Source organism: Tachypleus tridentatus, chromosome 7 (assembly GCF_004210375.1).
Source record: "Tachypleus tridentatus isolate NWPU-2018 chromosome 7, ASM421037v1, whole genome shotgun sequence".
In the NCBI taxonomy this organism is placed as follows: Eukaryota; Metazoa; Arthropoda; class Merostomata; order Xiphosura; family Limulidae; genus Tachypleus; species Tachypleus tridentatus.
Window position 1 is genome coordinate 78,607,353 of NC_134831.1, and position 24,465 is coordinate 78,631,817.

The window sequence follows — 24,465 nt, forward strand, 5'->3', positions numbered from 1 at the left end:
TTTATTTCATAATCCACGTTTAAATACAAACTCTTTCATTCCTTCAGCTGTAAGAATTTGGTCACACGTCATCATCTGGAACAGTCGCTAGGTTACTTAGTTAATGAATGTAAGAGTATAGAAGCGTCTGTTTCACTTGTAAGAGGATACACTAACATACGACTTTGGTTTAAAAAAAAAAGAAGGTCATTGACTCTATTTCAGAACGTAGAAAATTTTAATCATTGTCTATTTCTTTGTACTTGCGTCGCATAACACAAACGCAACTACTGTGTAATCTTGACTATTGTTCGTATGCACCCATTGCTGATTGGAACAGTTGTATAAATTACATTGTTAGGCCACATTTCATTGTAGTACGTGTGGCTGTTTAATATTATAATGTTGGTTAATAATAATTGTGTGAGTCAGACCACCAATGTGGCTTAAGAGATTCGGTACAAAACTGCTTTAAAGCTTAGAATGGTTAATGGGAAAGCTTAAAAACTGTTCTTATATTAATTATTCTGCTAATTTAAACTTACTATTGCCTTTATATAATTTCCTGACATTTCCTCAAAATCATGTTCTTTGAGCAAATAAACTAGGGGTTTGGTGGTTAAGGTGCTCGACTCGCAATCAGTGGTTCACGAGATCGAACCTCCTCACGTGAAATGCTCCTCCTTTCAGCCGTAAGATATTAATGTTACGATTAATATCACTTTTAGCTAAATAATAGCTCAAGAGCTGGTGATGAGTCGTGTTGACCAGCTTAACTACCTCTCCCATAGTTTATCGCTTCAAATTTTAGGCACAGCCAGTACGCGAATTCCTAAAAAACTAGCGAAAAACAATTATGTTTATGTTCTCTCTGCTGAGGCAATTTTACATCAGAGATTCTGTTTAATTTTAAACAGATTCAGTGGTTTGTCTACGAAGTTTTCTTCCTCGACATTATGTTAAAATTGTAAACATTCGAATTTCCTGTTGAAATTTCTTTTACCATTCATTGTAGTTGCTGATTATTTTGTTATTTTCTAGCTAATTATTCTCTTAGTTTTGATTCTACATTACTCTAATTCCACGAAGAAAAGAAATCATTCAACGAACAGGGTGATTTTATAAAATGGCGCACACGTTACACTGTACTACGTTGGTAATTTTGTTTTGTTTGTTTTTTTTGAATTTCGCACAAAGCTACTCGAGGGCTATCTGTGAATGCTATCTTAATTTAGCAGTGTAAGACTAGAGGGAAGGCAGCTAGTCATCACCACCCACCGCCAACTCTTGAGCTACTCTTTTACTAACGAATAGTGGGATTGATCGTAACATTATAACGCCCCCACGGATGGAAGGGCGAGCATGTTTGGCGCGACGGGGATGCGAACAGGTACTTTTGTTAAGATTAAAAGGATGTCAGTGAAATCACGTGCTGTAAGTTATAGCCACAAGCGTGCGTGTCTGTTTATGTTGTGTTATTAAGAACGTCGTGCGCGTGTTCTCTATAGTTAACACAGCCTATACTAATGGCCGTGTAATAATATCAATTGTTTAGAAAATATATATATATATATATATATATATATATATATATGTAAAAATGGCTCGTTTGGGTTGAGAAAAATTTTTACGTAGAGGAGCGAACAACGTTTCGACCTTTTTCGGTCATCGTCAAGTTCACAAAGAAAGGAAGAGGTAACTGACCGAAAGATGACCACATGTTTGAAAGGGGTTGTGTAACTGAGTCTCGCAATGTAGAGAGCGAGCTTAGATGTTTTAATATATAATTTTATATTATTTATTTTATTATGATTATTTATTATATTATTTTTAATATAGGTATAAAGGTGTTCCTTTGTATTGGTTTATTTTGGGCTTGAGTTGTTGTATAAGTAAGGCTTCTTTTCATTTTGCGTTTGTTTATGTTTGTTTCTTTATTTAGTATTTGAGTGTTTTCTATGGTTATGTTGTGTTTATTTGACTTGCAGTGTTCGAAAACGTGTGAAGGTGACTTTTTATGTTCTTTGAATCTGGTTTTCATTTTTCTATTTGTTTCTCTGGTGTGGTGTTTGTCAGTGTAGTTTTTACATAGTATAGACCTCAGTTTTGTGCCTGGTTTTTAAATAAATTTGGTATTAACTGGAATGTCATATTTTGTTGCTAGTTTTTGCTAAATGTTGGTTATTTTTTTGCTGATGTCGGGAATATATGGTGTGCAGCAGTATATGGTTTCGTGATTTATTTGATTCTTGAGATATATTTACTTTTGTTGGTTGATTTTGTAGGTGTGTGCGTATAATGTTTTCTACGGTTTGTGGAGGAAACTTATTGATGTTGATGAAGTATTGTTTTATTTTGTCTAATTCATCATTGTTCGCTCCTCTACGTTTTATCGACATCACTGATTAATATTAATTGTTTGTTTTACTGGGTGGTTCTAGAAAATCACGTGTTTACAAGACACAGCACCTTTTTGTAAAATACATTCCAGATAAGACCTAGTGTTTCATATTTTCAGAATTTATTGCGTATAGAGGCCGCCACCTTCGCGCTCAACTCCTCTGATTTCATTTTTTCCAGATATTTAAAAGTTCAGTGTTCGTGTAATAAGTTCGTTTGTTTTGAATTTCGCGCAAAGCTACTCGAGGGCTATCTGCGCTAGCTGTTCCTAATTTAGCAGTGTAAGACTAAAGGGGAGGCAGCTAGTCATCACCACCCACCGCCAACTCTTGGGCTACTCTTTTACCTACGAATTTGGGGATTGACCGTCACATTATAACGTACTCACGGCTGAAAGGGGCGAGCATGTTTGGTGCGACCCTCTGATTACGAGTCGAACGCCTTAACACGCTTGGCCATGCCGGGCCCCGTGTAATAAGACTGAAAGTTGAAGATTAATGTGTGAACCAATTTGTAAGGTCCACACCATAAGATTTGGTAGTCTACACAATATGTCCATTGATAATCACTCAGTGTATAATCTGTTCTGTATTTTATGTAGATTGTAATAATAAATATTTTAAATCTGTAAAGTCTTGCATGTTGAAGACAGTAATTAATTATCTGGTTTATCCTTCAGGTTCTTTAACATTGTAAAATTGAGAAGTTTAGAACTCAGGACATGAATATAAAACTAGGCATGATAGAAGCCGTCTTCAGCTAAGACAATGTCATTTTTCAAATATGATTGTTATCCATAGGTTGCTTTCCGATGTTGTGGAGGCAGTAAATTTGAGCTAATTAAAAAAACAAATCTTGATAGATCTATGAATGATAAGGGCTGGCTTTGATATTTTTAGATTGGCCTGGAGACTGGAACAGCTGAGATGGACAGATAAGTTCCTTGTTGAACCCTAAACATTATGTTGTGTTATTATTATACAATATGTACTTATATTACAGAACTTTTGTGTTTTGAATGTTGTTATTTTTGAACAGTTGTTACTTAGTCTTACCATAGCGATCATAGTTTCTTTTGTTCTCGTATAAAACATTTCTAGGAACTATAGCTCTAACCCTAAAGAAGTTTGGCTGCATGTATCGTGTCTATTGTAGTTTACTTATTCTGTACTACGCATGGACATCTGATGGTTATTAACCTCATCTATGTGATGATACCTGCGTGACATCAGCCAAACGTGTTGTGAGGTTAGGTCATAGTAATAGCTATTAAAGAGCCAAGTATCAAATAACTAATAATTACAGCTTACAAGATGTAATAAAACAACTTATAGAATGATCAAGTGCTTGTTGATATTTTTTTTAACTAATACAATAAACAATGTTTACAAATTACTCAGTGGCAGCTATTCTGGCTAAAATAGTCTGTAGTTTTGCTTTAATCACGAGTAATACGTTTTTATATTCATGCATTTGTCAAACTAATATATAAGTCAATATATGTTATGTGCTGAAGTTGTGTTACGAATTGATATTTATATATATAAATAGATTCTTTACTGTGGTTTAAGATTATATAGAAATAAAACATTGTTCGACGCTAGTACGAAACAATTGACTAGTTATTCTTCTCCATGTCATTATACGTATTTTAGAATGCACGAGCTGGGATACCCGTACCCTGGGCGGAAGTTATGTAAATCCGTGATTAATGAAAACAATCTTTAATAAACAAAAACACAACGCCCATAAAAAGAAATAGCAAAATGTGAAGCCGTAAGTTTGCATGTATCTTCTCATGGACCCAAGAAACCTTCATGCCAAATTTAGTGAAGATCTATCAATAGAGGCGAAGTAGTGATAAAAACAAAGCAAAAAAAAAACACAAAATGCAAAATTGAAAATTTGTGTTTATTTACCCATGGACTTGATGAATTTTCATACCAATTTTGATGAAGTTCCATCCACACCCTGAGAAGTATTTACGTGAACATACAACGGACAGTACTGTTATGTTTACACAGATGGTGCAGTGCATTAGATCCGCATGTTACATATTTATGACGTCACATCTGCACCCTATAAATTGAAAAAAAAAAAAACAAACAAATCTGCATGCACACAGGATAAACATTTCGCGGAGTTAGGGGTTTCACATCGCGTATCAAAAAAGTGTTTCCAGTATCATATAAGCAAGAGTTCCATTATATTATGATTACTCTGTTTTGATTTCAAACCTGCATTGGGAAAACTTCCTGCATCTTTTATGCGTATACTATTATCTTGCAATCGTATATATCAACGTGTTTTTCAATTTATTACGTTCGGTTTTCAAAATTACAGGCTATAAAATGTTTTCGTGAGTGTTGTAAAGCACAGATCGATATATCCTGTTAGTTTGTTATGGAGACACAATTAGCGAAGTATTACACCGAGTGGTTCTGTTTATCGTATAGTGTGGCCAAGGAAAATAATTATTCTACAGAACTTTATATTGTACATGTTAATCTATGAGTAACCTTTTGTTTGAAACATTTGAAAACTATAATGACTTTATTGTTTAAATATAAATGTTATTTCCCTTACCGTTCTTGTATTCATATGATTTTAAAATCCTAATTTTATCACATTGGTATCAAAACCTTGCTCCAGTACCCACCCTAGTGGCTCTGTTGCAAGTCTGTTAGCTTACGACATTAAAATTCTAGTTTCGATACACGTAATGGGTAGAGCACGGATAACCCACTGCACAGCTTATGCTTTACCACAAACAAACTGAAACGTGAAAGCCAAGACCTTGAAATATATTTATTAATTTTTACATGAAAATAAACTAGTTTATTTATGACATCTTTGCTAGTGATTTTCAATGTAAATTGCTTACTTTATATAGGAAATTAACGATATATATGTTTATTTGTAAAACTTAGCCATCAATTATATTAGCTTCAACATCTAAATTAGCATAACCCTAACAAAATAGCCTTGCGTTCCTTCGGATGGCATTAAAAAAAATTGAGTAACTAGGCCAAAAGAAAGAGTTTCAATTAACAGGTAGACAAATTAAAATGTGTCCTTGTAAAAGAGACCTGAATAAAAAGAACTCGTACAAGGTTAAATACACTCCTGTTTTCGTTTTCCAGATTGTTAATGTTTTACATGGATAAAGGTGAAAGAAATGAAAGGGTAGTTTAAATAATTATCCATTACTTTTTTCCGCTTTATCAATGTAAAATAAAATTAAAGGTAGATTTGTTATTATACCCATGGAATGCAATGTAGTTTGAGTTTATGTTCAAATTGCAATAAATTGAATTACGTCAATACGTTTCAGATTACTAATTTTAATTACTTTTTTTTATATAGCTTAAAATAAAGCAAACTTTATTTTTAATTCGCATATTCAGATCTGTCATAATCATGCAGAATGCATAAACTACAAATTCCTTTCAAGTTCTAGAAAAAGTAGTAGTGAGGGGAAACTACATTTTTCATAGGTTGCATTGTAGCAAGTTTTAATGTAGACATTTTAAATTGCAATATGTTTAATGAAAGTATGATCTTTATATGGATAGTCTGTTTGATGGTTAGAGCGCTCGATTCGCAATTTGCGGATCACGGGATCAAAACCCTTTGCTAAACATGACTGCCCTTTCAGCCTTGGGAGCATTATTTTGTGAGGTTCAATCCTACTGTTCATCGGTATTACTTAGCGATGAGTGTTGTTAACTGTCATCCCTCTGTCGTATAACTTTAAAAATTGTAGACGGTTAGTGGGCTGCTGGGTATGAAATTCAGCAAACAAACTTTATGAATAATCGAATATCAAATTCATGAGACGGTAGTTCGGTGAATTTACCAAGAAACACGTCTGTCTGAATTTATATACAGGTTAAGTCATGAAAAGGTGTACACACACTATCTCCTTGTATGTATACCTTAATTATTTGTATGAATACGTAGGTACAGAATAGTATAATAGAAGAAATTTGCAAAGATTTTAAATTGTATCTTAATTCATATAGCTGATAGAGCACTGTAGAATGGTGTAAAGAAAACCGTCTCTTAAAGAGTTATTGTGTGAACAAAGTAACCAGTTTACTTTGGTTTTACTTTAAGTTCTGATGAACTGACTGAACTAAGAGACAAAGTAGAGAGAGAGAGGTGGGAATTAGAAAGCTGCTAATATAATGATCTAGTTACGAAACGTATTCAGAGACAAAATATTTTATTAAAGTGATATATGATTGTAAAGGTATGTAACAACGAAGCTAGGAATATAAATTTACAAGTAATTCGTCTGAACAATTAGTATATAACCATTAGAGATTTAACTACGCAAATATACTAGTGGACTGTTTCAGTCGACGTATATTTAATGAATATGAACATTTAATAATCTTAGACGGGGTTATGTCTAATGTTAACAAAGAAGAAATATTGGAACAGAAAAATTTATATATATTTAATTTTGTACATTAATTCAATTAAAAGTTAATCAAGCCATAATTAAAATTATGGGCATAAGTAAGTATTACTACCCTATTTTAATTTTGAATTGAATTCAAATACCAAAATTAAATAATTACTCTATTTTAAGTATTATAATTATTTTCAATTATTTTTATCATTTACATCAAAAGTATAAATTATTTTAGAGTGCCCTGTCAAAGGTCACATTCAAAAACACTATATCGTAATTAATTGATGTTTTAAGTATATTACAACATTTGAAGTAATAACCTACACATGTATTTTACATAAAATCAAATGTATAATTTATTACGTATTTGATAATTTCATTACGCGACAAGTATTAATATCTTTTAGATTATTGAAATGAAAAATATCTTTAGCAATAAGCAAATATTAATTCAAGAAACATATTATTCAAATTTCAGTGTTAAGTGTTTCACATAAGAAAGACCAGTGTATATGCGATCACATCACACTTTGATTTCTGTTTATCATTTATGGATTAGGGATAGTGGATTTTTAACAATGTTCTGTTTTAACAAAAGGGGAAGGGTCTCTTTATGTCACTCAATAAAAAATGGCCAAATTTTGTGAATTTAAATCTTGATTAAAACTTTTCCTGTTTTGCTAGTTTTTAGTAATCGGGTTTTGAATGAATACGTTAATTACTTTCATGTTTATGTTAATTAGAGGTTAGTGTTGATTTATGTAGAAGCTTCATGCAAGTCTTACAAAAATATAAATTAATTATTTCTTGTTTTTATTGTTTCCTCTGTTTTTTTAATGTCACGGGTACACGTCATAAAATTCAATTCAAAAGTAAATTCTAACGTAACTGTTCTAAACGATCAGTATTTTAAAGATTAAATACCTGGTAAACATCATGACGAGGCATATAAAATATAACCTAGAACTGCGTAGAAATTCCTTTAAAAATTTTATTGGGGAATTTTTATACTTGCAGGTATGTTTTTGATGTGTTTTGATACAATTAAAAATAGTTCAACTTTTTTTTCAATAAATATTGTCTTTTACACATTCTCCTTACAGGTTTTAATGAACCCAGTTTTACTCTTTTCTTGGATAGGATGTGATTCTCTCTCAATACTATAGAAATAAGCCCTGTTATTAGAATCTTCCTGTTGTATATAACTAACAATGGAGTAAATACTCGTCATGCGGTGTAGCAAGCTTTGTTATTCATGTATTGCCAGTTTTTCCCACCACAAGAAGTTCTCAGCGATTTCATGCTCCTACAGTCCTGAGGGGTCAAATCGTGGGGTGGGATAGGTGAAAGTGGCCTTGTTATGTGGTAGTTTTTCTACTAGATGTTGAGTGTATACGGGAAGATGGTTATACAGTTGAGACAATGAGACTTAAATATTTTTGCTATAACGAAGCTAATTCCTTATTTATTGTAACATTATTGTTATTATTATTATTAAGCTGTCAAACTAGTCGAACGAAGATTATATCATGTATTTTAATGATCTTAAATTACTTATAAGCCATTAAAGAAAATGTTATACGCATATTATTGTAACAAATTATCAAATAAGTTAGAAGGGTGTGAATTATAGAGAAATATGTGTTATCAAAAGAGAAAATTAAAAAATATGATAGAAGACTGAGGCAGTTAGCCAAACTACCAGGAGTTTTGCGATTTTTACAAGTTCAATGGTTTAAACTGGCTTGCTTGAAGGAATTCACGTTTTCTTTCATTTTGTACAGTAATCAATAAAGACTGGGTACCTGATATAAACTAAGTATTTTTATATCCTTTATTATAAAGTACTGACTTGGTACCTGATGTAAACTAAGTGTTCTTATATCTCTTGTTTTAAAATACTGACTGGGTACCTGATGTAAACTAAGTGTTGTTATATTCCTTGTTTTAGAGTACTGACTGGGTACCTGATGTAAACTAAGTGTTGTTATATTCCTTGTTTTAGAGTACTGACTGGGTACCTGATGTAAACTAAGTGTTGTTATATCCCTTGTTTTAGAGTACTGACTGGGTACCTGATGTAAACTAAGTGTTATATCCCTTGTTTTAGAGTACTGACTGGGTACCTGATGTAAACTAAGTGTTCTTATATCCCTTGTTTAAAGTACTCGTCTGGATTCTTAGGGATTGAACATGTCCTTGTTAAGATTCGTGTTGAAGGTACATCTTAGACCATTCTATCTTGAAAACCAACAACATATATTTCTGTTAGAATATCTAATTGATCAAAACACATATTCATTTATAATTATGTGTTTAGAACTAGCACGCTGTTGCTAAGCTATCCACGTACTTGTTTTATAAAGTGTTTATAACTTCACTGTTTCATCATACAAAGATAGTTATATATTATACATATTCTTTGAAGTTTTTCAGTTGTGGTTCTCAACATACAAAGCATTTACTAAAGCTTTTGTAAGGAAGATATACAGCGAGTGCTTATCCATCTGTAATGTCGAAAACGCTCTATTTGGCTTCATTATGTAAACTGTAGGTAAGAGTCAGGCCACGAGACACTAGAAAGAATTATTTATTTTTGACTAATATTATCACAGGTTAATATTAAATAGAACCCAACTTTTTCTATTATTTTTAATAATTGTAACTTGATTAGAAGCCATTAAAAGACAAATGTTCTTGTAACAAGTTAAGTAGGTTACAAAGGTATGAATTATAGAGCAGTATGTATTACGAAAAGAGAAAAAGTGAAAGAAGACATTTTTTTACAAAAGAGATTGAGGGGATCTTTATCCAAGGAACCAAGAGGTTGAATATGAATAGCTTACAATCAGAGGTTTCAGGGAAGCGAAATATTAATTGGAAGTTTTTATAGACCGCACGATCAGACAGAAAAGGTAAATAAGAAATTGCATAATAAGATCAGGTTTGCTACTAAAAAAATGTTCATGTAATAATAATGAGAGACCGATTTTAGGCAGATTTATTGGGGTTGAAAGGAGTCAAATAGCGAGGAAGAGAAATATTTTTGGAAGCGTTTCACGACGATTTTCTATACCGAATGATCATAGAGTCAACCAAGAAAGAGTGTGTGTGTTTTTCTTATAGCAAAGCCACATTGGGCTATCTGCTGAGTCCACCGATGGGAATCGAATGCCTGATTTTAGCGTTGTAAGTCCGAAGACTTACCGCTGTACCCAGCGGGGGGTTCTCAAGCAAAAGGCCATGTTACATTTATTATTATTATAAGATATGACTGCAAGAATTAGAGTAGGGGACAATACTTAGAAGTTATAATTAGTTGTTGTTACATGTTGAGATAAAATAAAACTTTAGTTATTAATTTTCATAAATCAAATTTGAGGTCTTGAGTCAAGATTTAATTAGATAATAGGTAAGATTAATCCTAACTGGCTCACTAAAGACTTTATATAAATATTAATGATAAATTCTGTAATGTTAAGACATTATCATTGACAGGGTGGACGATTTACAGAACTATAATAAAGCTAAATATCCCAAAGTGCTCGTGAGAAACGGCTGGCTGATAATGTTAAAACTATTAATAAGGATATTTCAAGTTTGTTAAAAGTAAACAAATGTTAGAAATCCTTAAAGGATGCTAATAGTAAGATTATTGTTGAAAAATACTAGATTGTTGAGCTTTTTAAGTGTTTTTTTTCACCTTTTGTGTTTGAATAAAAAAGATACTGGTAATATTCCTGGCCTGAACAATGTCGGTATTAATCTCTTGGTGATAAATATTATATTCAAGTTTTACTCTCTTTAATTAAAACAAAAACTACGTTCTTAGATATTTCTTAAAACATTTATTATACCAAAAACTTTTATGCTGAATACGTACTATCTTTAGTTCTAAAAGCTGGAAATTGTTTTGAAACTATAAGAAACTCGTCGTGATTATTTACCTCAGCTAATACCTGGATAGTGAATATGGATGAACAGTTAAGTATTTTGATATTATGTTTAAATAAATTAACAGAAAATTTAATCTCTCTGCAATTAAAACAATATAAAAAGGAATTAAAATTTAATGTTTATCAGTCATTTCTTTCAATCACTTGTTTGTAAGTAGAAATAGTGAGAAATTAAGATCCAGGACCAGAGAATATCCAGGTTTCCCTGGATTTTTAAATAAAAAACAAAACCTTTGTGTTTTAAGATAGTTATGATGAGAGTTACAGGTCAGTCATGTTTGTTTGTTTGTTTGTTTTGGAATTTCGCACAAAGCTACTCGAGGGCTATTTGTGCTAGCCGTCCCTAATTTAGCAGTGTAAGACTAGAGGGAAGGCAGCTAGTCATCACCACCCACCGCCGACTCTTGGGCTACTCTTTTATCAACGAATAGTGGGATTGACCGTCACATTATAACGCCCCCACGGCTGGGAGGGCGAGCATGTTTTGCGCGACTCGGGCGCGAACCCGCGACCCTCAGATTACAAAGCGCACGTTTTAACGCGCTAGGCCATGCCGACCAGGTCAGTCATTTATATATCTCTAGTATAAAAATCATAGTTTAATGGAACAAGCTTTGGAAAGTTATTTAAAGATAAATATCATAAATATGAGTAAATACGGGTTCACCAAAGAGGAGTCTATTATCTTTTGTTTTTCTTTTTGAGATGTTACTTGAAGTGTGGATAAAGTATATTATGAGAAGTGATGTACTTAGATCTCCAAGAAGCTTTTGACAAGATGATAATGTATACAAAATTAGTAATTGTAGAAAAAGAACAGTTAATACAGGGTTGGTATGGGAGAAAGCAAAAAGTTGTTTGTTGTGAATGGAGTCCGATCAAAATGGACTTTTTTACTTGTGGAGTACCTCAGTGGTCAGTGTTGTGATTTTTGCAATTTTTTATTTATACTAAGGGGACTGATAAAGTCATAATTATTACATTAGTAACGTTTTGATAACTACGTTAAACTCTTGAGGGTTGTTGCCGTATTGAGAATGTTGAAAATGGCGAGCTGTATAAATATTTTGCAAATGATTCTTAAGGTAATGCATTTGGGCTATCATAATTTTATATGTAGATAAGAAGCAATTCAATAGAAAACAATTGTCTTTGCATGACGGTGATGGATCCATCGTTCAAGTTATAGAAGCAGTGCTCTGTTGCTTGTAGAAAAGATAATATAAATCTTGGTTGTATTTATTAATTCGATTTTAAATCAAAAGTGCTAATTATTTCTCTCTATAATTCATTAATTAGTCCTCGCTTGTAATGCTGTTTACTTTTTTTGCCTCCTTATCTAAGAAAGGATATTGACTTATTGGACAGGGTTCAGAAGAGAACTTCTGGAATGACCCCATAAGCGAAAGAAGACAGGTTAAGATCTATTAGCTTATTTATCGCGAGAAAGGAAGAGTGAGATACGAACTAACTGAACTTTACAGTACTGTGCGGGTGATGATGGAATAGAAGCTTCTGATTTTTTAAAACTATTTAGTGAAGAGGACAGATTAGGTTCAAATTTTCTTTTTTCTAACGGGGTGATTGACTCCACTAGCGGTTTGTTTGTATTTAAATATAAAGCTGCACAATGGGCTATCTGTACTGTGCTAACCATGAAACAATGAGATGTCTTTACAGAAGTCTTAAAAAGTGAATCGAAACATGAAAGGTTTTATATTTTTTTTTTCCCAAGAGTAGGTGTACGAAGACAACACTGAAAAACAAAATTGTCCAATGTTACGATTTGATTTGTATTGATTGTTGATATAAATGTCTTAAATTATTGGTTAGCTCAGTAAGGACTAAGGCCGTTTGAAAAAGATAAACTAAAAGAACGCTTAATACGCTTTATTTATTTACCTGTTTTAGAAAAGTTATGATGAATTATTGTTTTACAAAGTAAGTTTGTTGTGGTTTGCTTTGTTTTTTACCTCTGTAGCTTTTCTTTGAAATCTTCAGTTCCTATACCTTTCTGCCTCGTTATGTTCTGTGTATTTCTGTAAAATATGTTTCCACGTTGTTGATGGATAAAACTTTTGTTTACATTTTATACACTAATGGAACTTGTATTTCTCATGTTACAGATTTTCGTATTTGTGTAAATACGATAATAGTGCTTATATTGTGCTTCCCACAAACTGTGCTAACAGAAGTTAAAGAATTCGATCTTTTTACTATTTTATTATCAGTTTGGCAGTTAAGTTTCATATCATGGAAAGTGGTTCGTTGTTCGCTAGTTTTTTTTTAAAGTCAGTTAAGTTAAAGTTTTTACTATTTGACATAAACGTCTATCAACACCATCTACTAATTTCTTAACAATTAAATATTAAGAACACTAACTGAGTTATTCTAGCAAGACAAGTTCAAATTTTAATTATTTTTTTCAGCGTGCATCATGGCGCTGATATTCATTATCACTGAAGCTTTTTTTGGTAGTACTTGGTACTTTATTATGGTCAGTGTCCCACAACAATATGAATATGTCCTGCGGACTTACAACGATAGAAACTGGATTTCGATACCCGTGGTAAGTAGAGCAAAGATAGCCTATTGTGTAGCTTTGTGCTTAGCTTCAAACAAACGCGTACACTATGAATTTTAAAAAGTAATTGAACATCATACCCTTAGAAAGAGGTAAAAATCAGCTTGTTTCGCCATCATGACCTCATTTGGATCAGGTAAGGACTCGCCTTTGGCACTATTGTGTTACTAACACTTTTTTATTCTTATAGCAAAGCCACAAGAGGCTATCTGTTTAGCCAACTGAGGGGAATTGAACCCTTGATTTTAGCGTTGTAACTCCGTAGACTTATCGCTATACTAGTGGGGTGCTACTATCACTTTTCACCAATCGTGGTGTACGTATTTGGGATTGGTCGATTTTCTTTTTTCTCAAATAGCTCTACATTATGGCGGTGGGTGGTGGTGACTAGCTGCCTTCCATCAAGTCTTACGCTGCTAAATTAGGGACGGTTAGCACAGATAGCCCTCGTGTAGGTTTGCGCAAAATTCAAAACAAACAAACTCCAAATTTAGCGAGATTTCGGGCTATATTTATGTAAAAACATAGTTCAAATATTATTTGACCCTAATACCCACCAGTCATGGCATACGATATCCCACAATGCATTATTATGGTGAAACAGTTGTGATCTTACCTTTTTAGAGAATCATAAAATAGAAGCAGTGTAGCGTTTCCTAGGTTACAGTGCCAAGCATTCATGGCTCCCGTAACTTTTACTGATAGACTAAGTCCACATATACCAAAGAGATCAACACTCTGATATTACATCAAACACTTTACATGGATGAGATGACCCATTCAAACCTAAGTCTTTTCATCCAAAGCAAATGTATAAGTATGTTAATCCATTGTTTTCCTATGATTTGTTGTACATTATCCTCCAACCATGGCTTATATGATCAAACAAAGCAGTCGCCATGATAGTCTAGGCCTTAAGTTTATAACTACAGCCCGTCCATAAAGTACATTAACATGGAGCTTTCTGCACACGGTGTATGTGTTGATCTATATTCTATAATTAAGGCCTTGGTTGGTGATTAAAAGCCAGGTAATCTTTTTTAAAGTTTGCAAAGAATAAGATGTGATTAATTTTTTTAAGCAGCTGGATCATCACAGGTGAAGCAAAAAGTCTCGGACATTGATATCATCATTGATGGTGTCCTTTAATTAATTGGATCCAACTTATTATCTATAGTTCTTTATTTGTTTGTTTTTCTGTAAGTTCTACATATTTGTGCATCGTTGAATTTATTTGCTAGTTCAATGGAAAGGACTTATTACCAGTTGGGGTTTATCTTATTCACATGTAATGTATATCATAGAACTATTAAAATAACTATGGCAGAAATCAATTGTTTTTCTCGTTATTTGTCTTTTTCGTAGCCTATAGTGTGACTCTGAATAACCCATCGCTCAAATGTAAGTTCTCACCCTATTACGATTTACTAGCAATCTTGAATTTAACTAATACTGGATTTTAAATTATTCATTTTAGTTTTAGGTATTTTCAACATTAATGGTATCTTATGCAACACGTGATCTAGATGACCAGGTCAGATTCAAATATAGCCATCCAGCGAGGGAATTCAACCCATTCATCAGCACTAGCCACTTATGTAGCTACTGACAACCGAATAACGAGATTTGCAAGCATAATTTTACTGTCCGCACAGTATAAAATGCAGCATATCGCGACTCGAACCTTAGACCTTATAGTACGCAGCCTGATGTTCTAACCATTTGTTAAAATTCCCGTATTGTGACTAGAAAAAGTTACTTGCGTTATTTTATTCACAATTTGCGATGATCGGTGGAATTTAGGCTTCAAGCTCAGATCTTACAATGTGAACTTCTTTATCTCCCTGGTTTAACTATAAAATTGTCTCCATTGTATTCCTAGTAATGTTTGTCTATTGAGCGTCGTACATGATTGACCAATCAAACGATGGTGTAAATATATAGGTTGAGCTTGTTTAATTGTTAATATGAAATAAAATTAATACCAATTGAATTGGATCATAAAACGAAAACTATTATTGATAAAAAATACTTTAAATATTAGTAAAATGCGTCATTTTAATGTATTTAAAGTCACTTCTAAAATAAATCTATGAAAACAACGGAATTGTTTTTGTATCTTATCAACCTATTTCAAGAATATGATGCGTTTATATATGAGTTTTACATTTTTCTACTTAGTAAGAAGTTTTGATTTCTCTATAGTGTTTTTGAGGCTGCCGGGGAATGTTGTAAATCTTTAGACATAGTAAATACCTTCATCCCCCTAAATAACCTACCTGTTACATTATCATACAAAGGTGAAATCAAGATCAGTCATATACTCTTTGAAACTATCAACGTGATATAAAAAATATGCCAATGCAAATATTGTGGTACGCAACGATATTACCATAGAAACGTTGCTTACGGGCTTTTCATAAATTTATATAATTTTCGAAATCGAAAACATTTCGCTTTGAACCTGGTGAATTATAAAACTATTCAAACAAGGGACAGGCAGGATGACCGTGATTTGACCTTTATATCATGATATCATAAGATAACAAATGGGCTCTAATCTCCTTTTTACTTAATTATTAAGAGGATATTAATAACATCGTAAGATGTTTATTTCGCTTTGTCATAATGACAAAAGGATCTTCTAAAATAATAAAAACACATATTTCCACCATTGATTTCATTTTCTCGCAACACAGTAAACGTTACTTCGTGTAATGTTTCGTTGTTATTAGTAACAATGTAAGAGAAATTATTTATTGGGTACTAAAATGATAGAGAGCGCAATTTGGTTGTAATTGCGTAAAATGACAATGAGTTTGCAAGCACTTTGAATTAATGTATTGTTTGTTTGTTTGTTTTTGGGAATTTCGCACAAAGCTACTCGAGGGCTATCTGTGCTAGCCGTCCCTAATTTAGCAGTGTAAGACTAGAGGGAAGGCAGCTAGTCATCACCACCCACCGCCAACTCTTGGGCTACTCTTTTACCAACGAATAGTGGGATTGACCGTCACATTATACACCCCCACGGCTGGGAGGGCGAGCATGTTTAGCGCGACGCGGGCGCGAACCCGCGACCCTCGGATTACGAGTCGCACGCCCTACGCGCTAGGCCATGCCGGGCCGAATTAATGTAACTGAAGGAAAATGTCCATTACCATCAATATACTGGTTACTGTATCTGAACGAATTAATTTCCTTCTGTTGGTTGCGGCTAATTTCCTACAGACGTGTGTATGTGTGTCTTGTAATCTTGCACGTGGAGATGAATGAAGAGTTGTTCATTTAAAGGTACAATTTTAAGACTCGATCAAACTACTAAACAAAATTTCCTCAAACAACTTTAAATGTTAACCGTAGGCAACAGAGACTTGGAATTTATTAAAATATTCTACTTACTAACTTCGATCTCCCTAAGCTTGGATTTTTAATTATTTATCACTAGTTATATGAGTATCGTAACTAATTCATTTAGCGTGGATCTATATCCAACTTCACGTGCTATTTTCTTAAAATCTCCTTTCCTTTGAATATTAAGACTATTCTTACACATTTATAATTGCAGTATGTCAACTTTCATTTAGCATTCAAGTGACAGTTTGTAGTCTAGTTTGTTTGTTTTGGAATTTCGCACAAAGCTACTCGAGAGCTATCTGTGCTAGCCGTCCCTAATTTAGCAGTGTAAGACTAGAGGGAAGGCAGCTAGTCATCACCACCCACCGCCAACTCTTGGGCTACTCTTTTACCAACGAATAGTGGGATTGACCGTTACATTATAACGTCCCCACGGCTGGGAGGGCGAGCATGTTTGGCGCGACGGGGATGCGAACCCGCGACCCTCAGATTACGAGTCGCACGCCTTAACGCGCTTGGCCATGCCGGGCCCAGTTTGTAGTCATGGTTTCATGTTTTGTAAGAATTTACTTAATACAGAATGTGTGTGTATTTTAAAACATTCAATAAACGTGTTAGTGGTGACTATTGAATCTTTTTTTCCCCATACATTAAAGAAATTGAACAGTACTAAGTCAAAAACATGTAAGGTCATAATGGCATGTGACCTCATTAACCTTTCAACAGATTCATTTGGTGGGTTTATATGTTGAATCCTTGGAGTAAAGAGTTATGAAGAAAGCGTGCGACTGAAATAATTACCATGTAAGTGAACAGAAGATAGGGCAGTGGAAGTCAGGAAGTAGATACCTGTCTCCTACTTACCTACTCTAATTCCCTTACTTAAATAGCTGTGATATATAAAACAAACAAGTCGTATAACTTTCACCTCGCTATAACTCCCATCCCTTCTCTCTCCTTTTCTCCTTCCCCTTACTAGTCACTACTTTTCACGTCCCATGGTACAAGAACATCAGATAAAGAATACCGGGTTGAGTTAACTTTGCTTTGTTTCCTCCTGTAGACCGGATGTCCCGTTCGTTACAAGAAAGTAAATTTCAGGTCTGCAGGAAATCGCGTTTCCTGACACACACGCCATCACCTATAATAGAAGAACGCTTAAAGAAACTTTATTTACAGTGTAGGAGATACAGAAAAGCTTCTTTCTTGTAGACAGTTGTAGGTTATTTAGATAAATCGCAAACATTTACGAATATGTATGCCCGTTAAATATATAGAGGTTTCGCTACCTACCGAAAAAATTCGGGGCTTGGACACCAGGGAGCAATTACTATTCAAAATAATTCGGACATAATTACAATGTAACATAGTTTTAAGTAAGATCTTAAAAGAGTTATGTAGTAAAGGAAATTAGGGGGCTTGAGTCCAAGCAAAAGATGTATTGTTTCGTCCCCCCCCTTCTCTGTCATTTTTAGTCGTAGAGGTATGAACGTATAAGTTAAGAAAGACAAACGTTGTCACATGACATTCGGTAGACTGTTAATATTTGGAGTTTTATTAAGAGTTGTGTATCAAAGATATATTCTCGTGGTATTGTTCTTGTCACCTGAAAGAAAGAAAAAAATATATTTATTTAAAACGTGACCTGTATTTTAAAACTCGGATCTCGCAACATATCTTTAACGTGACCTGTATTTTAAAACTCGGATCTCGCAACATATCTTTAACGTGACCTGTATTTTAAAACTCGGATTTCGCAACATATCTTTAACGTGACCTGTATTTTAAAACTCGGATCTCGCAACATATCTTTAACGTGACCTGTATTTGAAAACTCGGATCTCGCAACATATCTTTAACGTGACCTGTATTTTAAAACTCGGATCTCGCAACATATCTTTAACGTGACCTGTATTTTAAAACTCGGATCTCGCAACATATCTTTAACGTGACCTGTATTTGAAAACTCGGATCTCGCAACATATCTATTAAAGTGTTCCCGCCTTTTTTTATTCTTTCTTCCTCGGAAGAATAATCTTAAACCGTGACAGTAATTATGTTTTAGATGGTTTGATAATTCAGGTACTGAAATAATTTGAAGGTATCATACATATTATATAGGTTTAGATATGATTCAAAAAATAAATCTAGGTTGAGGTTTTCCTCCAAAGTTGTTCCTTTTTTTTTTTTCCTCTCCAAACTCGGATATATAGTTTACAAGTTTGTTTGTTTTATATTGCTTGGCAAATCACAGTAGGAACTTGCACATTGTTCCTTGCTGGGAATCTGTATCCACATTTTATTTAAATTAATAAGCAGGTATGTGTTTCTGACGAAAAAGTAGTTCTCTGTAATATTTGAACAGGCAAAACTTTTTCACTTTTGAGACTTAAGTTCGACATTATTCTAATATTTTAGGAATTTCGAGATTTTATTTTAACAGGTTAATACGATATGTGTAAACGATTTTCACAAGGGAGCAAACAAAATTAGTTCTAACTTGGGCAAGTATACGCATGGAGAGTGGAGCAGTTACCTCTCCACCCTCCCAGTGGATTTATCCCCAAAGCCCATAAGTAACTTGTTTGTTTGTTTTGGAATTTCGCACAAAGCTACTCGAGGGCTATCTGTGCTAGCCGTCCCTAATTTAGCAGTGTAATACTAGAGGGAAGGCAGCTAGTCATCACCACCCACCGCCAACTCTTGGGCTACTCTTTTACCAACGAATAGTGGGATTGACCGTCACATTATAACGCCCCCATGGCTGGGAGGGCGAGCATGTTTAGCGCGACGCGGGCGCGTACCCGCGACCCTCGGATTACGAGTCGCACACCTTACGCGCTTGGCCATGCCAGATCCCCCTATAAGTGACAACATGACGTTTTAAATATATCGCAGTACATAACGAACGGATTCTATCCTGAAATATCTTAAGTTGTATTTTTGTTTTAACCCCTGCAATAGACAATTTTTTTTATATATTTATTCATAACTATTGTTGGATTAAACTTGTACCTGGGAAGGCTAATTATTAGCGTGTTATATGTTAGTTCGTTATTTTTTGTGGATTCGACAACTTTTGACCACACTATGCGAATGACATTACATAAACTTTCATGTTGCAGCTAACAAGTCTGATAACCGCTTATCTCTGATGCAAACAGGAAATTACCGTTTCAGTGGTACTTTGAGCCTAAGTGCTGCGATGGTTAGAAGAAACGTGTGGTGTGGTTTGATGCTTTGACCTTTTGTGTTTTTTTTTTACATTTGTTTGTTTCAAAGTTGCGCATGTATATAGGTAATATTCTGTTACAAGTGACAAATATTGTGAATCTTTTAGAAAAGTAAAATGAATGTGAAATACACCTGAACATTATAATTTTCCTGCATAGTTCATTTCTAACACGATAAAAAAAGGCATTTGACAGGCAGTGTTGTAACAACAAGTTGAGTTATTGGCCAATATTGTTTTGTAGAGTATCAAAATGACTTCGTCATCTTCCTTAATAATCACCGAGTTTCATTCTGGTTGGAGGATTTCGTACGATCTGCTGGTTAAGGCGCAGGACTCGCAATCTGATGTTCACTGGGTCGAACTTTCGTCACCGAACGTGTTTGCCGTTTCAGGTTTGATGGCGTTACATTGTGAGGATAAATTTCAATATTCGTTGCTTAAAGAATAGCCCAAGAGTTGCCGATAAGTGGTACTGACTAGCTGCCTTTAGAGATAGCTAGTGCTGATAGCCCTTGTGTAGCTTTGGGCGACATTCAACCAATCTGACCGACGATGATATTTAAAATAATCTTCAACGTCACTGTTGTTACATGACATAATTTATCTTGGACGAGTTTCAGATGTATTATGTTACGTATGACGATATCAAATTGCCTGACATTTTAAGTTAGAAGTTAATTGAATGTCGATATATATCAAATTTATAATATTTTTTTGTGTTTTTTCTTAACAGAAATATATTTTAATATATGAACGTTAGTATAATTTATAATAATGGTTATTACAAATAATTCATATACAAAAGTTTTACAAACTCAAAAAGCAATATTGAGTCTTTTATTTGGTCTGGAACTGGATATTTTATCGACGCTTCACGAGGAGTGAATGAATTTTGAGTTTATCGGTACAGTTCGCTTGACGGCTGGATAGATTCGTTTCTCCAAGCACATGTATTGTTTTTTTGTCGTTTGTTTTTAATTTCGCGCAAAGCTACTCAAGGGCTATCTGCGCTAGTCGTTTCTAATTTAGCAAACGCATAATGGGATTTATCGTACCATTATAACGCCCCTACCCCCGAAAGGGCGAGCATGTTTGGTGCGACGGGCATTCGAACCTGCAATTCTTAGATTACGAGTCGAACGCCTTAACCTACTTAGCCATGCGGGGCCGTCAAGCACATGTAAATTTTTTCAGCGACGAAAATATCAAATGTAGAAATACTAATGTCTGAACTTAATTATCTAAATTTATAATGTTCGAAATCTACAGACGTTTCTGGTCAAATATCTAGTTTCGCGATTGATAAGCGTTAATTACAGTTGTAACTTCTGAGGTTTGTTACAGTTAATATACTATAAACTAACAATATTCTAAACACTGTCTGTTGGCTAGTCGGTTTATGAACGCGTGATTCTAGAAAGTTCAGTTGGAAACAATATTTGAAGATAACGCTAGAGCTTTCGTAAAACATGTATTGTTGGTTCTTTCCCTCGAAAATCTACAAATTTAGAGAGTAAGAAGGAATTACGCAATACACACTTAACAGCATAAGCTATATGAATTTCTAAACATATAGAATATGTTACTAATATACATTTATTTTAATAAATACGATACGCTGTATTCACCTTTTGTCATAGATGGGCCCGGCATGGCCAAGCGAGTTAAGGCGTGCGACTCGTAATCCGAGGGTCGCGGGTTCGTATCCCCGTCGCGCCAAACATGCTCGCCCTCCCAGCCGTGGGGGCGTTATAATGTGACGGTCAATCCCACTATTCGTTGGTAAAAGAGTAGCCCAAGAGTTGGCGGTGGGTGGTGATGACTAGCTGCCTTCCCTCTAGTCTTACACTGCTAAATTAGGGACGACTAGCACAGATAGCCCTCGAGTAGCTTTGTGCGAAATTCCAAAAAAACAAACAAACAAACAAACAAACTTGTCATAGATGACCACATTTCTTCACAAATAAGTTACAATCGAACAAGCCTGCTTCTGACAACCTATGGAATCTATTCCATGAAAAGTTCGAGATAATTTAACTCTATGTTAAGTAGGATTCATAATCCAATAAATACAATACTTCTAAGAATTATTTTTCTTATCGAAACGCTTTTTGTTGTTATAGTTTTATTGTTGTTGTTTGTTTTTTTTTTTACTGTTTGCGACACTGATAAACCCATCCGTTCACGTGATGATGTAAACAAAAGTTTGAATATTTAAAGTAATTTCCGCTAGGACTATAGATTAGGTAAAATCAAAATTCTTTTTGAATTTTGCGTCAGTAATAACTTGCCATGTGTCTGTTTTATATTTACTTTCTAAAGGTTTTACATTAAATATGCACATAAGGAGTGTTTATGATCTATGGTAGTTGTGCAACCATGAGATGAGAGGATAGGCCTTATATCACTATCTGAATGTATAATAAACTTCCTATTCCCATTCGTACCATTGAGAAGAACACTTGCATCAGTTATTAATATATCTTATCGCTGAGAAAAGATTGGTTTTCTAAAATTAGTTTAATGTTCTTCGATACCTTTTCAAAAGTAAGAAAAACTGATGAAGCAAATGTTCCATATCAATTTTAGAAGTATTTGTATAATTTTCAGGATAAATGGAAACATTTACGACTTTAAATTTTGGAGAATAGCGTTAATAATGAATATTGTATGAATAATGTGCAAACTACATAAAATGTAAATACTGTATTATTTTATTTGTCCCTCGTTTTTTATGCTACAAATACCACTATGTTTGATTATTATCGTCAGACACATGGTTAATTTTGAGCTCTGTATTATACTTATTTCTCTTAACTGGGTTTTTGTGAATATGATATAAAAACTTGTGTAGATGCAATGTATCATGTTATTAATATTTCTTCGACTTTCAGCTTTTAAATTATTCTGAATCTTTGCTTTTATTATCTGGAGTTTGATAAGAATTTTACGTGACTTATTTTCATGCGTCACGCCCTTCCCCCCTTCACTGCGAAGCAGACCGAAGCTTAATTTGCTCCTGTCCGTCCGTTCACTTCCAGCCAGATGGGCAGGACATCTCAAAATTGCATGAGCAGATTTTAACCAACAGATATACATCAGTTACTGCATACACAGTTATCGACGCGATTAGCTTTTGAAGGTTATAGGTGAAAGGTAAAGGTCAAAAGATCACTGGTACATAGAACAAATGCGGCTCAATCTTGCGGATATCGTGTGTGAAGACTGAATGGATACTCATTTAATTTGTACAGCAGATACTACATTAAATTTGAAGGTAGGGACAATACAACGGTAGGGGGACAGGTGTTTCATAAACACAATATGGACTTGTTTATTATGTATCACGTTTATTCGAAGGCTTCATTTTCATAGAAAATGTATTTTTCATGGTAGACGGTTAATATTTAAACGTTAAAAGCAAAACGTGAACACATTCTAAGCACGTTCTTATTAATTGACTGTATCTTAACAACCAACAAATGGCAGAACGTGCACGGATTACTGATCTTATTTCCATGACTACCAAAATATTATTCTAAGATTATTTTATATAGTTGAATTTCTCAAGAACCTGATAGACCAGGAATTTTAGCTAACCATTTATTATTTTTTATATTTGCGTCAGTGGGTAACGTTTGTCTTAATCATAACTGAACTGTATTGTGTTTTAAGTTATAATAGTTGATGAATTATTATTATTATTACATTAATTATCCATTGTACTTCATCATACAATTTATACATTTCTATAAAGATTAAGTTTACCGGTAGGCGGACAGCGACTTGGTTTGGTTGATTTTAATTTTCGCGCAAAGCTACACGAGGTCTATCTACGCTATCCGTCCATAAATCAACAGTGAAAGAAGAGGGAAGACAGCTAGTCATCACCACCCACCGCCAACTCATGCCTGCTCTTTTAACAATGATTAGTGGGATTGACGGTATCTTATAACGCCCTCACAGCGAATCAACTGAATCTGGTTGAAATGAGACTGTGTAAGCTTCTCAAGTTCTGTACAGTTGGATATTAACATAAACACGTCTTTCATTATTAGTGATTATACTGATGTAATGTACCATACATTCTGTCATTACATGTACTAATAACTTCTTTAAATTTAACATCGTAAAGTTGATTTCTATATGGGTAACATTTATATCACATTACCATTACTTTGTGTGTTTGTACTGTATTTTAGACTTAAAAGGACTAGATAAAATTGTTTTCGTACTTCAGTGACAATATATATAATTTTTCATCGAAATTGTGACGTGAAACTACGAAAATATTATATTCTGCGTTTTAATACTATAATATTATAAAGGTCGTACATGTGTTTCAGTGTTACTGTACTCTGTAGATGTGCGTTATGCATACGTGTAAGCAGCTGACAGCTGGAACTGATAGAGGTGTAACGTAAATCGTCTTGCAATTTACCCATGCACAACAAAGGTGGAAATACTACATATAGAATGTTTGGGGGTTGAGAATGGATTATGCAGCTGTTCCATTCTCTGACGGCTCCCCCAG

General features: G+C 34.0%; 1 protein-coding gene across 2 annotated transcripts in view; it reads left to right on the top strand.

Annotated features, from left to right (window-relative positions):
- Positions 1 to 24,465, top strand: part of LOC143256040 (rap guanine nucleotide exchange factor 2-like) — a 146,420-nt gene that overhangs the window by 44,556 nt on the left and 77,399 nt on the right. The gene's annotated exons all lie outside the window — the stretch shown is intronic.